Source organism: Choloepus didactylus, chromosome 13, assembly GCF_015220235.1.
Source record: "Choloepus didactylus isolate mChoDid1 chromosome 13, mChoDid1.pri, whole genome shotgun sequence".
Taxonomy (NCBI): domain Eukaryota; kingdom Metazoa; phylum Chordata; class Mammalia; order Pilosa; family Megalonychidae; genus Choloepus; species Choloepus didactylus.
Genome location: NC_051319.1, coordinates 7,557,743 through 7,572,761, shown reverse-complemented (window position 1 = coordinate 7,572,761; position 15,019 = coordinate 7,557,743).

Sequence of the window (15,019 nt, the reverse complement as noted above, 5' to 3'; positions counted from 1 at the left end):
GAATCTGAGAGCAGCCAGCCCAGCAGAGAGGAGACAGGCATAGAGAAAAAAAACAACATGAAAAACTCCAAAATAAAAGCGGAGGATTTTTGGAGTTCTGGTGAACATAGAAAGGGGAAGGGCAGAGCTCAGGCCCCAGCTCAGGCCCTGAGGCGCATATGCAAATCCCGAAGAAAAGCTGATCTCTCTGCCCTGTGGACCTTTCCTTAATGGCCCTGGTTGCTTTGTCTCTTAGCATTTCAATAACCCATTAGATCTCTGAGGAGGGCCCTTTTTTTTTTTTTTTTTTTAAATCCTTTTTTCTTTTTCTAAAACAATTACTCTAAGAAGCCCAATACAGAAAGCTTCAAAGACTTGCAATTTGGGCAGGTCAAGTCAAGAGCAGAACTAAGAGAGCTCTGAGACAAAAGGCAATAATCCAGTGGCTGAGAAAATTCACTAAACACCACAACTTCCCAAGAAAAGGGGGGTGTCCGCTCACAGCCATCATCCTGGTGGACAGGAAACACTCCTGCCCATCGCCAGCCCCATAGCTCAGAGCTGCCCCAGACAACCCAGTGTGACGGAAGTGCTTCAAATAACAGGCACACACCACAAAACTGGGCGTGGACATTAGCCTTCCCTGCAACCTCAGCTGATTGTCCCAGAGTTGGGAAGGTAGAGCAGTGTGAATTAACAAAGCCCCATTCAGCCATCATTTCAGCAGACTGGGAGCCTCCCTACACAGCCCAGCAGCCCAGAACTGCCCTGGGGGGACGGCACTCACCTGTGACATAGCACAGTCATCCCTCAACAGAGGAGGACCCGGGGTGCACGGCCTGGAAGAGGGGCCCACTTGCAAGTCTCAGGAGCCATACGCCAATACCAAGGACTTGTGGGTCAGTGGCAGAGACAAACTGTGGCAGGACTGAACTGAAGGATCAGACTATTGCAGCAGCTTTAAAACTCTAGGATCACCAGGGAGATTTGATTGTTAGAGCCACCCCCCCTCCCTTACTGCCCAGAAACACGCCCCATATACAGGACAGGCAACACCAACTACACACGCAAGCTTGGTACACCAATTGGACCCCACAAGACTCACTCCCCCACTCACCAAAAAGGCTAAACAGGGGAGAACTGGCTTGTGGAGAACGGGTGGCTTGTGGATGCCACCTGCTGGTTAGTTAGAGAAAGTGTACTCCACGAAGCTGTAGATCTGATAAATTAGAGATAAGGACTTCAATTGGTCTACAAATCCTAAAAGAACCCTATCAAGTTCAGCAAATGCCACGAGGCGAAAAACAACAGAAAATTATAAAGCATATGAAAAAACCAGACAATATGGATAACCCAAGCCCAAGCACCCAAATCAAAAGATCAGAAGAGACACACCACCTAGAGCAGCTACTCAAAGAACTAAAGATGAACAATGAGACCATAGTACGGGAGACAAAGGAAATCAAGAAGACCCTAGAAGAGCATAAAGAAGACATTGCAAGACTAAATAAAAAAATGGATGATCTTATGGAAATTAAAGAAATTGTTGACCAAATTAAAAAGATTCTGGACACTCATAGTACAAGACTAGAGGAAGTTGAACAACGAATCAGTGACCTGGAAGATGACAGAATGGAAAATGAAAGCATAAAAGAAAGAATGGGGAAAAAATTGAAAAAATCGAAATGGACCTCAGGGATATGATAGATAATATGAAACGTCCGAATATAAGACTCATTGGTGTCCCAGAAGGGGAAGAAAAGGGTAAAGGTCTAGGAAGAGTATTCAAAGAAATTGTTGGGGAAAACTTCCCAAATCTTCTAAACAACATAAATACACAAATCATAAATCCTCAGCGAACCCCAAATAGAATAAATCCAAATAAACCCACTCTGAGGCATATACTGATCACACTGTCAAACACGGAAGAGAAGGAGCAAGTTCTGAAAGCAGCAAGAGAAAAGCAATTCACCACATACAAAGGAAACAGCATAAGACTAAGTAGTGACTACTCAGCAGCCACCATGGAGGCAAGAAGGCAGTGGCACGATATATTTAAAATTCTGAGTGAGAAAAATTTCCAGCCAAGAATACTTTATCCAGCAAAGCTCTCCTTCAAATTTGAGGGAGAGCTTAAATTTTTCACAGACAAACAAATGCTGAGAGAATTTGCTAACAAGAGACCTGCCCTACTGGAGATACTCAAGGGAGCCCTACAGACAGAGAAACAAAGAAAGGACAGAGAGACTTGGAGAAAGGTTCAGTACTAAAGAGATTCGGTATGGGTACAATAAAGGATATTAATAGAGGGGAAAAATATGACAAACGTAAACCAAAGGATAAGATGGCTGATTCAAGAAATGCCTTCACGGTTATAACATTGAATGTAAATGGATTAAACTCTCCAATTAAAAGATAAAGATTCGCAGAATGGATCAAAAAAAATGAACCATCAATATGTTGCATACAAGAGACTCATCTTAGACACAGGGACACAAAGAAATTGAAAGTGAAAGGATGGAAAAAAGTATTTCATGCAAGCTACAGCCAAAAGAGAGCAGATGTAGCAATATTAATCTCAGATAAAATAGACTTCAAATGCAGGGATGTTTTGAGAGACAAAGAAGGCCACTACATACTAATAAAAGGGGTAATTCAACAAGAAGAAATAACAATCGTAAATGTCTATGCACCCAATCAAGGTGCCACAAAATACGTGAGAGAAACACTGGCAAAACTAAAGGAAGCAATTGATGTTTCCACAATAATTGTGGGAGACTTCAACACATCACTCTCTCCTATAGATAGATCAACCAGATAGAAGACCAGTAAGGAAATTGAAAACCTAAACAATCTGATAAATGAATTAGATTTAACAGACATATACAGGACATTACATCCCAAATCACCAGGATACACATACTTTTCTAGTGCTCACGGAACTTTCTCCAGAATAGATCATATGCTGGGACATAAAACAAGCCTCAGTAAATTTAAAAAGATTGAAATTATTCAAAGCACATTCTCTGACCACAATGGAATACAATTAGAAGTCAATAACCATCAGAGACTTAGAAAATTCACAAATACCTGGAGGTTAAACAACGCACTCCTAAGCAATCAGTGGGTTAATGAAGAAATAGCAAGAGAAATTGCTAAATATATAGAGACGAATGAAAATGAGAACACAACATACCAAAACCTATGGGATGCAGCAAAAGCAGTGCTAAGGGGGAAATTTACAGCACTAAACGCATATATTAAAAAGGAAGAAAGAGCCAAAATCAAAGAACTAATGGATCAACTGAAGAAGCTAGAAAATGAACAGCAAACCAATCCTAAACCAAGTAGAAGAAAAGAAATAACAAGGATTAAAGCAGAAATAAATGACATAGAGAACAAAAAAACAATGGAGAGGATAAATATCACCAAAAGTTGGTTCTTTGAGAAGATCAACAAGATTGACAAGCCCCTAGCTAGAATGACAAAATCAAAAAGAGAGAAGACCCATATAAACAAAATAATGAATGAAAAAGGTGACATAACTGCAGATCCTGAAGAAATTAAAAAAATTATAAGAGGATACTATGAACAACTGTATGGCAACAAACTGGATAATGTAGAGGAAATGGACAATTTCCTGGAAACATATGAACAACCTAGACTGACCAGAGAAGAAATAGAAGACCTCAACCAACCCATCACAAGCAAAGAGATCCAATCAGTCATCAAAAATCTTCCCACAAATAAATGCCCAGGGCCAGATGGCTTCACAGGGGAATTCTACCAAACTTTCCAGAAAGAACTGACACCAATCTTACTCAAACTCTTTCAAAACATTGAAGAAAATGGAACACTACCTAACTCATTTTATGAAGCTAACATCAATCTAATACCAAAACCAGACAAAGATGCTACAAAAAAGGAAAACTACCGGCCAATCTCCCTAATGAATATAGATGCAAAAATCCTCAACAAAATACTTGCAAATCGAATCCAAAGACACATTAAAAAAATCATACACCATGACCAAGTGGGGTTTATTCCAGGCATGCAAGGATGGTTCAACATAAGAAAATCAATCAATGTATTACAACACATTAACAAGTCAAAAGGGAAAAATCAATTGATCATCTCAATAGATGCTGAAAAAGCATTTAACAAAACCCGACATCCGTTCTTGATTAAAACACTTCAAAAGGTAGGAATTGAAGGAAACTTCCTCAACATGATAAAGAGCATATATGAAAAACCCACAGCCAGCATAGTACTCAATGGTGAGAGACTGAAAGCCTTCCCTCTAAGATCAGGAACAAGACAAGGATGCCCACTGTCACCACTGTTATTCAACATTGTGCTGGAAGTGCTAGCCAGGGCAATCCGGCAAGACAAAGAAATAAAAGGCATCCAAATTGGAAAAGAAGAAGTAAAACTGTCATTGTTTGCAGATGATATGATCTTATATCTAGAAAACCCTGAGAAATCAATGATACAGCTACTAGAGCTAATAAACAAATTTAGCAAAGTAGCGGGATACAAGATTAATGCTCATAAGTCAGTAATGTTTCTATATGCTAGAAATGAACAAACTGAAGAGACACTCAAGAAAAAGATACCATTTTCAATAGCAACTAAAAAAATCAAGTACCTAGGAATAAACTTAACCAAAGATGTAAAAGACCTATACAAAGAAAACTACATAACTCTACTAAAAGAAATAGAAGGGGATCTTAAAAGATGGAAAAATATTCCATGTTCATGGATAGGAAGACTAAATGTCATTAAGATGTCAATTCTACCCAAACTCATCTACAGATTCAATGCAATCCCAATCAAAATTCCAACAACCTACTTTGCAGACTTGGAAAAGCTAGTTATCAAATTTATTTGGAGAGGGAAGATGCCTCGAATTGCTAAAGACACTCTAAAAAAGAAAAACGAAGTGGGAGGACTTACACTAGCTGACTTTGAAGCTTATTATAAAGCCACAGTTGCCAAAACAGCATGGTACTGGCACAAAGATAGACATATAGATCAATGGAATTGAATTGAGAATTCAGAGATAGACCCTCAGATCTATGGCCGACTGATCTTTGATAAGGCCCCCAAAGTCACTGAACTGAGCCATAATGGTCTTTTCAACAAATGGGGCTGGGAGAGTTGGATATCCATATCCAAAAGAATGAAAGAGGACCCCTACCTCACCCCCTACACAAAAATTAACTCAAAATGGACCAAAGATCTCAATATAAAAGAAAGTACCATAAAACTCCTAGAAGATAATGTAGGAAAACATCTTCAAGACCTTGTATTAGGCGGCCACTTCCTAGACTTTACACCCAAAGCACAAGCAACAAAAGAGAAAATAGATAAATGGGAACTCCTCAAGCTTAGACGTTTCTGCACCTCAAAGGAATTTCTCAAAAAGGTAAAGAGGCAGCCAACTCAATGGGAAAAAATTTTTGGAAACCATGTATCTGACAAAAGACTGATATCTTGCATAGATAAAGAAATCCTACAACTCAATGACAATAGTACAGACGGCCCAATTATAAAACGGGCAAAAGATATGAAAAGACAGTTCTCTGAAGAGGAAATACAAATGGCCAAGAAACACATGAAAAAATGTTCAGCTTCACTAGCTATTAGAGAGATGCAAATTAAGACCACAATGAGATACCATCTAACACCGGTTAGAATGGCTGCCATTAAACAAACAGGAAACTACAAATGCTGGAGGGGATGTGGAGAAATTGGAACTCTTATTCATTGTTGGTGGCACTGTATAATGGTTCAGCCACTCTGGAAGTCAGTCTGGCAGTTCCTTAGAAAACTAGATATAGAGTTACCATTCGACCCAGCTATTGCACTTCTCGGTATATACCCGGAAGATCGGAAAGCAGTGACATGAACAGATATGTGCACGCCAATGTTCATAGCAGCATTATTCACAATTGCCAAGAGATGGAAACAACCCAAATGTCCTTCAACAGATGAGTGGATAAATAAAATGTGGTATATACACACGATGGAATACTACGCGGCAGTAAGAAGGAACGATCTGGTGAAACATATGACAACATGGATGAACCTTGAAGACATAATGCTGAGCGAAATAAGCCAGGCACAAAAAGAGAAATATTATATGCTACCACTAATGTGAACTTTGAAAAATGTAAAACAAATGGTTTATAATGTAGAATGTAGGGGAACTAGCAATAGAGAGCAATTAAGGAAGGGGGAACAATAATCCAAGAAGAATAGATAAGCTATTTAACGTTCTGGGGATGCCCAGGAATGACTATAGTCTGTTAATTTCTGATGGATATAGTAGGAGCAAGTTCACAGAAATGCTGCTATATTAGGTAACTTTCTTGGGGTAAAGTAGGAACATGTTGGAAGTTAAGCAGTTATCTTAGGTTAGTTGTCTTTTTCTTACTCCCTTGTTATGGTCTCTTTGAAATGTTCTTTTATTGTATGTTTGTTTTCTTTTTAACTTTTTTTTCATACAGTTGATTTAAAAAAGAAGGGAAAGTTAAAAAAAAAAAAAAAGAAAAACAAGGAAAAAAGAAAAGATGTAGTGCCCCCTTGAGGAGCCTGTGGAGAATGCAGGGGTATTCGCCTACCCCACCTCCATGGTTGCTAACATGACCACAGACATAGGGGACTGGTGGTTTGATGGGTTGAGCCCTCTACCACAGGTTTTACCCTTGGGAAGACGGTTGCTGCAAAGGAGAGGCTAGGCCTCCCTATGGTTGTGCCTAAGAGCCTCCTCCCGAATGCCTCTTTGTTGCTCAGATGTGGCCCTCTCTCTCTGGCTAAGCCAACTTGAAAGGTGAAATCACTGCCCTCCCCCCTACGTGGGATCAGACACCCAGGGGAGTGAATCTCCCTGACAACGTGGAATATGACTCCCGGGGAGGAATGTAGACCTGGCATCGTGGGACGGAGAACATCTTGACCAAAAGGGGGATGTGAAAGGAAATGAAATAAGCTTCAGTGGCAGAGAGATTCCAAAAGGAGCCGAGAGGTCACTCTGTTGGGCACTCTTATGCACACTTTAGACAACCCTTTTTAGGTTCTAAAGAATTGGGGTAGCTGGTGGTGGATACCTGAAACTATCAAACTACAACCCAGAACCCATGAATCTCGAAGACAGTTGTATAAAAATGTAGCTTATGAGGGGTGACAATGGGATTGGGAAAGCCATAAGGACCACACTCCACTTTGTCTAGTTTATGGATGGATGAGTAGAAAAATAGGGGAAGGAAACAAACAGACAAAGGTACCCAGTGTTCTTTTTTACTTCAATTGCTCTTTTTCACTCTAATTATTATTCTTGTTATTTTTGTGTGTGTGCTAATGAAGGTGTCAGGGATTGATTTGGGTGATGAATGTACCACTATGTAATGGTACTGTAAACAATTGAAAGTACGATTTGTTTTGTATGACTGCGTGGTATGTGAATATATCTCAATAAAATGGAGATTAAAAAAAAAAAAGAATGTCTGAAGTCTTCATTTCTAGAACTGATATTGTTAGGTCAGTGGATATGCATATTTAAAATGTTGCCTTGCCTCTTGTGTACCGAATTGCCTATTTTCTTAAACCCTATCAATACGGGTTGCTATTTAATTATTTGTTGCCAATCTGAGGGACAAAAATTTCTCGTTTTGAATTTTATTTTAGTTTTTTTGAGCGTGAGCACCTTTTCGTAAGTTTGTTCCCTATAGGTATTTATTCTGTGAATAACCAGTTCACTTTCATGTCTGCTTACTTTAGGTCAATGACCTCTCCAGGCCAATAAAAATGTAACTGTGGAATTTTGTGCCTTAATTTCACTAGAGCATCTGTTGTGTTGTTGAAAAAATGCAAGTCAATGGCTGTACTAGAAAGGGTTCTCTAGGGAAACAGAACCAACAGGAGATATCTGTAAATATTATGACGTTTTTATAGGAATTGTCTCACGCGGCTGTGGGGATGGGCAAGTCCAAATTCTGTATGGCAGGCTCCAAGCTGGGAACTCTAGTGAAGCTTTTTGATGACTTCCCCAGGAGAAGCTGGCTGGCTGAAGTAGAGATGGAAATTCTCTTTTCTGGCTGCTGAAATCATCAGTTCTTCTTTTAATGCCTTCAACTGATTGGGTGAAACTTCTCTCATTGTTGAAGGCAATCTCCTCAGTTGATAGTAGATTTAATCAACCACAGATCCAGTCAGCTTACTGATGATTTAAGTCCATGGAATATCCTCACAGCAGCAATCAGGCCTGTGCTTGCTTGACCAAACAACTGGACACCATAAACTGGCCAAGTTGACACATGAATTTAACCATCACAGTCTACCCCTTCTCAATTGGCAGCCATATACATTAACTTAAACCATACTTAATTTCTAAATAAAAACAATAACACATATTTTTTCCCTAACAGTACTCAACTGTCATGCATACAACCGGAAACGCACTAACTCTCCCCAGGAAAGGGTGCAGGTCCTTGGGCAATGATCACTTTTAAACTTGATAGCCCATAACTTAAATACTACAACATGAAGTTAATACAACTTGTATCTTATGATAAGGGGATAAGATAGGGAAGAAAACAAAGATATCTGCTTTATGTATATAGACAAACATACTCATAACAAAACAAGAAGAAATATTCACCACCATTACAGTCCTCATTTCTACAACTGGCCATATGGCTGCAGCTCATATTTATAACTACCTTCTTCTACTACCCATTCCATATTCTCTTTACCCTCAGCAAGTACCTCAGCTGGCCATAGTTCTTCACCAGATAGAGTAACCCAAGCCTGGATTGGGTGGTTGCAGTTTTCCATTGACTTTAATCACAAGACATGGTCATATTAAGAGGCGACCTAGGTTTGGAATTGGGTAATGGGTGGAAGCTAGAAGAATTGTGAGGTGCTTGATAGAAAAGGCTTAGATTATTTTGAAGAAACTGTTGGTAGAAATATGAATGCTAAAGTTACTTCTCATGGGGCCTTAGAAGAAAACGATGGATGTGTTATTGGAAACTGAAGGAAAGGTGATCCTTGCTTTAAAGTGGCAGAAAACTTGGCAAAATTGAGTTTTGATGTCAGATGGAAGGCAACATTTGAGAGTGATGAGCTTGGATATTAAACTGAGGAGATTTCGAAGCTAAGTGTGGAAAGTGCAACCTGGGTTCTCCTTGTAGCTTATAATAAAATGCAAGAGGAAAGGGATAAGCTGAGAACTAAACTCCTGGGCACAAAGAAACCAGAAATTGATGGTTTGGAAAATTCTGAGCTTCTGGAAAGCCAGTCCCCAGAGAATAGTGCTCCATGAGAGGGTTTAACTGAACATGGATCTAGTCAGCCATTTCAGTGCAAGTCAGGATTGGAGATGCAGTTAACCAAAAAGGATCTGTGGAAAGTCCTGCTGTCTGATGGTTTGCACCCCTGTGTACTACATGCAAACTGACAAGTTTTTTTTGCAAGATCTGTATAAATAGAACCACTGCCAGCCTGGGCTAAAAAAGACAATTTGAAGGAAACATCACTTCAAGGGCAGAACCGTGGAAGCCAAACTCTGAACCACAGATATCTTCTCAGGCCAAGAGAGCTGGCCCACCTCATGTGTGTGGAAAGGGTGAGTCTGCCTGGCACTTGGAGAGGGTGGGACTTCCATCCTGTTGTTCAGAAGGAATGCGTCAGCCCCAGTGTTCTGAGAGGGTGGAGTCTGTGCTCCTGGGATTACAGACAATCTGGCCACCATCTTGATGCTTGCAGAGGGTAGAGCCTTCACCCAAGTTTTCAGGGAGAGTATGTGCTTGGAAGGGGTGAGGCTACCACTTCACCAGGTCTGGAAGACAAAACTTCCTTCCATAGATGACTCTCAGACCTTGAAATCTAATGCAGTATACCCTGCAGGGTTTTGGAATTGTTTGGGACCCATGACCCCTGCTTTCCTTCCAATTTCTCCCTTTGGGAATGGAAATTTATCCTTTGCTGTCCCTCCATTGTATAGTGGAAGCAGATAACTTGCTCTAGGTTTCACAAGTCCACAGACAGAGGGGAATTGGGCCCCAGGACAGACCATACCCATAACCAATTTTAATGAGACTTTGTGCTTAGTATTGTTACTGAAATGACTTTTGTGATATTGTGATGGAATGAATGTATTTTGCACTCATAAAAAATGCATGGAAAGAACATGTCTTTTGGGGGTCCAGAGAGTGGAGTGTGGTGGTTTGGAATTGTATGTACCCCAGAAAAACATGTTCTTAAATCTAATCCCTGCCTGTAGGTATGAACAATTGTATATAGGACCTTTGATGAGGCTACTTCAGGTAAGGTATGACACACCTCAATCAGAATGAGTCTTAATCCTATTGCTGGAGTCCTTTACAACAGAATGGCATTCAGACAAAGAGAGAGAAAGCCACGGGAGTAAGAAGCTGAAGTCAATGAAACCCAGTAGAAGAGGAAGAAACCAGCAGACACTACCATGTGCCCTAGCAGATTTGCTGAGGATCGCTGGCAGCTGGTCTTCAGGAAGAAAGCATCACCTTGATGATGACTTGATTCGGATATTTTCCTGGCCTCAAAACCTTGAGTGAATAAATTCTCACAGTTTAACCTGACCTACTTCGTGATATTTGCTTTGAGTAGCCTAGGAAACTAAAACATGGCCTTTTGTATATCTTGGAATCAGTTTATACTGAAATTGCAGGGCACAAACTTTCTTCTGTAGCTAGCCATATTTGTTCCTGACCTTTTTCTATTGATCTGTACTGGCTCAATCCATGGACACTCAAACTCTTAATTCCCACCTGTCAATTCAGTCCTTTTAAGACGCCCCCATAGAATGCTTTGGGCTTCTCACCTTCATTTTCTATTTATGGATTTATGGCGGGGTGGGGGTGGGGGGATGACACACATTTTCTTTTGAATATGGCCTGCCTTCCTATTTAGACATCACTGTTCTCCATCAGCAATTCTGATCTTGGGCCACCAGGAATTTGAAATACTTCATGCCTGTTCCAGCTAGACTTGGACTGAAACTCACAACAGATTTGCCCACAACGTTCTTTATACTTAGTCTGGAGCTCCAGTCAGGTGGGAAAGAAAAACAGGGTAAGGAATTTTAAACTCAGATGTAAAGAACCACTGGAATCATAGATAGGGGATGTTCAGAGGTTTTAGGATCATGGAATTTGGAGTGAAAATGCCCTTTAGATGAGACACAAACCAACTCTCTTGTTTTATGGGTGAGGCCTGGGTAGGTTGAGTGAGCTGCCAAGGGTGCCCTGCAGTAAGTGAAAAGACTGAAAGGCAGGTTTCCTGACCCCTAGATCAGGAACTCTCTTGTAGGTTGCCTCCTCTTTTAATCTAATTGGAAGAAAAAATTTATTTAAAAGTTTCATGTTATTAATCTTGAACGTCACTTTAACAATCATCTGTAACCAGGAGGAAACTGAGCCTCAGAGAGATGAAGTGACTTGCTTAGGATTATAGGGCTTGTCTGAGGCACATCTTCTAATTGCCAAAGAGGGCTCTCTCTGCCAAGCCACTCTGGCACCCCACCAAGGATGGTCTGTGACCTCAAAGCAGGTGAAAACATTTTTGAGTGTCAGACTGTGGTGGCTGCCACCTTGAGACAGTGAAGTAGAAAGAGGCTACCTCCTCCCAGTGCTCTGAGAAAATGCTAGTTTTTCCTTTAAGGTAAGCTAACCCTGCACCTTACATCTTACTGAAAAATAATTCATAATCCTATTGGGTCTGTGCCTTGTGTAATGTGTGTATTCAGAGTAAGTGCATCTTATTTTTCTACTAGTAAAATATTTCATTGCTTTCCTACCATTTAACTTTTTTTGTTTTTAAGGAATACTGTAAGTTCTCTTGATACAAGGGGTGGGGGTGGGGGGGTTATTGTAGGAACTGAGATAGATCCAGGGATTGAGGCAGGCCCTGGGGACTGGGCAGCTCCAGGGACCCAAGACTCTTTCCGTCTCTTTCTCATGGCTTCTCACTCCTCCTGGTGCTTCTGCTCAGTTCTCCTCTCTCTGCTAATGGCTGATTCTGCTTATTAGGAGTTTCTGCACTTTCATCACTCTGATTTGCTCCTGGCTTTCACTTGCCATGTCCCTGACTCTCCCTCAGTGTCTCCTTTCAGTTCTTCCCTTTGTTGCTACAGGCTCTTTCCAACCACATTTCCTTGTTCTGGTTCTTGAAAGACTGGGAATCTGATTGGCTAAGCTCATAGTTTGCACTAATTTGCAGCTTGTGGGATTGGCTGCTTCAGTCACGTGCCTACCCCTGCACCAATCTAAGGGGCTGTGGATAGAGCAATCCCTTTCAAAAGGGCTGAGGCACCGGAAACATACCCAGTACATTCTAATTTTCTTTGAAAACTAAGCTTAAACTATAATGGAGTTGATTCAGTTCATTGGTGTCTTTTGTTAATTTCTTGGGTCTTATAAAAATAAGTTATTCAGGAACTCCTTCAACTATCTAACAGTGAGTCACGGCAATGCTATAATTTCCTGTCTATGGACTGGTTGGCTCTTTTCCAAGTACTTGTATTGGGTTCCACCCCCTTGTGGCTGAAATTTCAGTATGTTACTGTCAGAGAATTTACCCATGAGCCGTGGTCTCTGAACTTTGTCCTGGAAAGGTCTTGTGATCTCTTCATTCCTGACCTGGTCCATTCCTTGATGACAATTTCCATGAATATAGGTCTTGCAATATGGTACCTAAACCTTATTCTTATATGTAAAACTCTGTCATATGGTCCTTTAGATAGAAATTAACTGATTTAGAAGCTTGGTGAGGTGGATGGTATTTGAGTAGACATGCAGAAAAAAATGTAATTAACCTTACCAAGTGTCCACCATGGACCTGGAATGAGCATTCCCATTTTATAGATGGGTATGCTGAGGTTCAGAGAAGATAAGACACTTGCCCAGCTATACACAGTGAGCAGGTAGTAGTGCTAAATATAAACACAGATCTACCAAATTCCAGATCCCCCTCTTTGTATTGGAGTTGGTGATTAGGAGGGAGGGGAAGGGAAGGATATAACATGTGAAGAAAATGGAGATCTTATCACAGGGAAAGGTGTAGAGGTAGACAAACATAAAGTGGCACAGGGACTGTCAACTGGAGTGGCAGATTCTTGTTGCAGTCAGAGGGAGATTAAATGTCAGGGGACATATAAAGGCCAGGGCAGGGTGTAACTGACATTTTTGGAGGCCTCCGGGAGTCCCGAAGGCAAAGCATGGTGTGGCCAAAGCAGCTGTTTAGATTAGAAGGATTAGGCTGGAGACAGGTGCCAGGCAATTGGAGTAGGAAAAGACCAGAGGTGTCTCAGGCATGCATAGCTATGGTGGGCTTCTATAATCTTGGGGAATGTTTCCCAGTTGGCTGCATCTTCTTAAGCAGTCACCCTTTTTGAGTCCATTACTTCCTCTTCTTTGTGACAACCACAAACTTGGAATTGTCAATCCTCTCTACTGGAACTGAGCTCTGCTTTGAAACCATCACTATTGATGGAGAGAAATGCTGTTAATTTCTTATGCCGTGTCCTATTTGAAGTGTCCACATGTTGCATTTATTTGATTTTTAAAAACAGAACCACTCCAAAGGGTAGTGAGCACCGGGAAGCTGAGGCTGTGGTCTAAATTTCCCCTGAAAGTCTTAACCACTGGTGAGATTTTGTATGTGTATCAATCATACCATTTCCATCCTCGTTCTCTGTTCCTGTCACTCCAAGTGTGAGAAGAGATAGACCATTAAAATAAAGGAGAAGTTCCTAGGACTTTACCTTCCACTTCTCCTTTTTCTTTTCCATAGTAAAATGATCATGAAATTACTTGTGAGAAATTGCAGGCAATGTGGTTAAGGTACTTTTGGATTTGTCTTGGGAAGAGTGAAAATGGACAAATTTTATTTTCTCCCCTGCATTTTGCAGCTTGTAAGGATATTTATATAATTCAGACTTGCCAATAACATAAGTGTTGGTCCTGAGACACGTCTTTCTGCCACCAGAAATTAAGCATTCAATTTGTAGGTGAATTAGTTTGTCAGTTTTATTGGTGAGAAAACTAAAGGGGAGTCAGTAGTTATATAGCTGGAGACCCAGTGGATAAAAATGGTGATGGGTTGACTGGCCTTTTCCTTTTGCTCCAGGCTAAATTTGAAGCCTCTCTTCCTTGACATTCTTGAAGTAGTAAAACAAACTTACAACCTTAATAAAACCAAAGAAAAAAGTACCCTGTGCAAAACTGAAACTGGTGATTCCCTTTCCCGTCAGTGAAATAGTAATAAACTCAAGCCTTAATGGGCTGCCCTCAATGTGCAAGGCCCTGTGCTAAGTGTGAAAACTGTGGATTATTTTTCCTTAAGAGTGTAGTGACAGAGAAATAGTCTACTGTAATAGTAATAGTCTGCATTGAAACAGAAGTGAGTATTTGTTAATTTAACATTTAACAATACCAAGGGCACACTCCTTAAACAGCAATTTTTCTGCTGAGGGCTAAAACCAACACACTGCATTCTCTAAGGCTTAAAGTATGAGCCACGAGATGTTGCAAACAATACACCACCACTAGACTTACAAAAGGCCCTATTTTCAGAGGACCATGTGGACGTAAAAGCAAGCTCCGGCTATGAAGCCATGGGGCTTTGCTGTCAGGTAAGGATAAAGACTAGATACTGGGTGGTCTTCAAACCAGTGCCTTAGACTACCATAGGCAACTAAGACTACCATGTCCTCTTCTTTGCCCCATCACCAGCTACATTGGGTGAAATAAGGGTTATTAGAATTTTTGATTGGAATTGTGAAAAAAATTGTGCATATCCCACAGCATTTGATTGGTCGAGGCAAGCTTTGTGCACAGTCCTGTTTGGCATCTAGTTCAAATTCAGAAGGGTCATGATAGGTTTCTTCTGAGAGCCAGGGCAGACTGAGAAGCTCCCTGAAAACAAAACAAAACAAAACAAAACAAAACAAACAAACAAACAAACAAAAACAGTGGAAACAATGGGATTCTTGAAC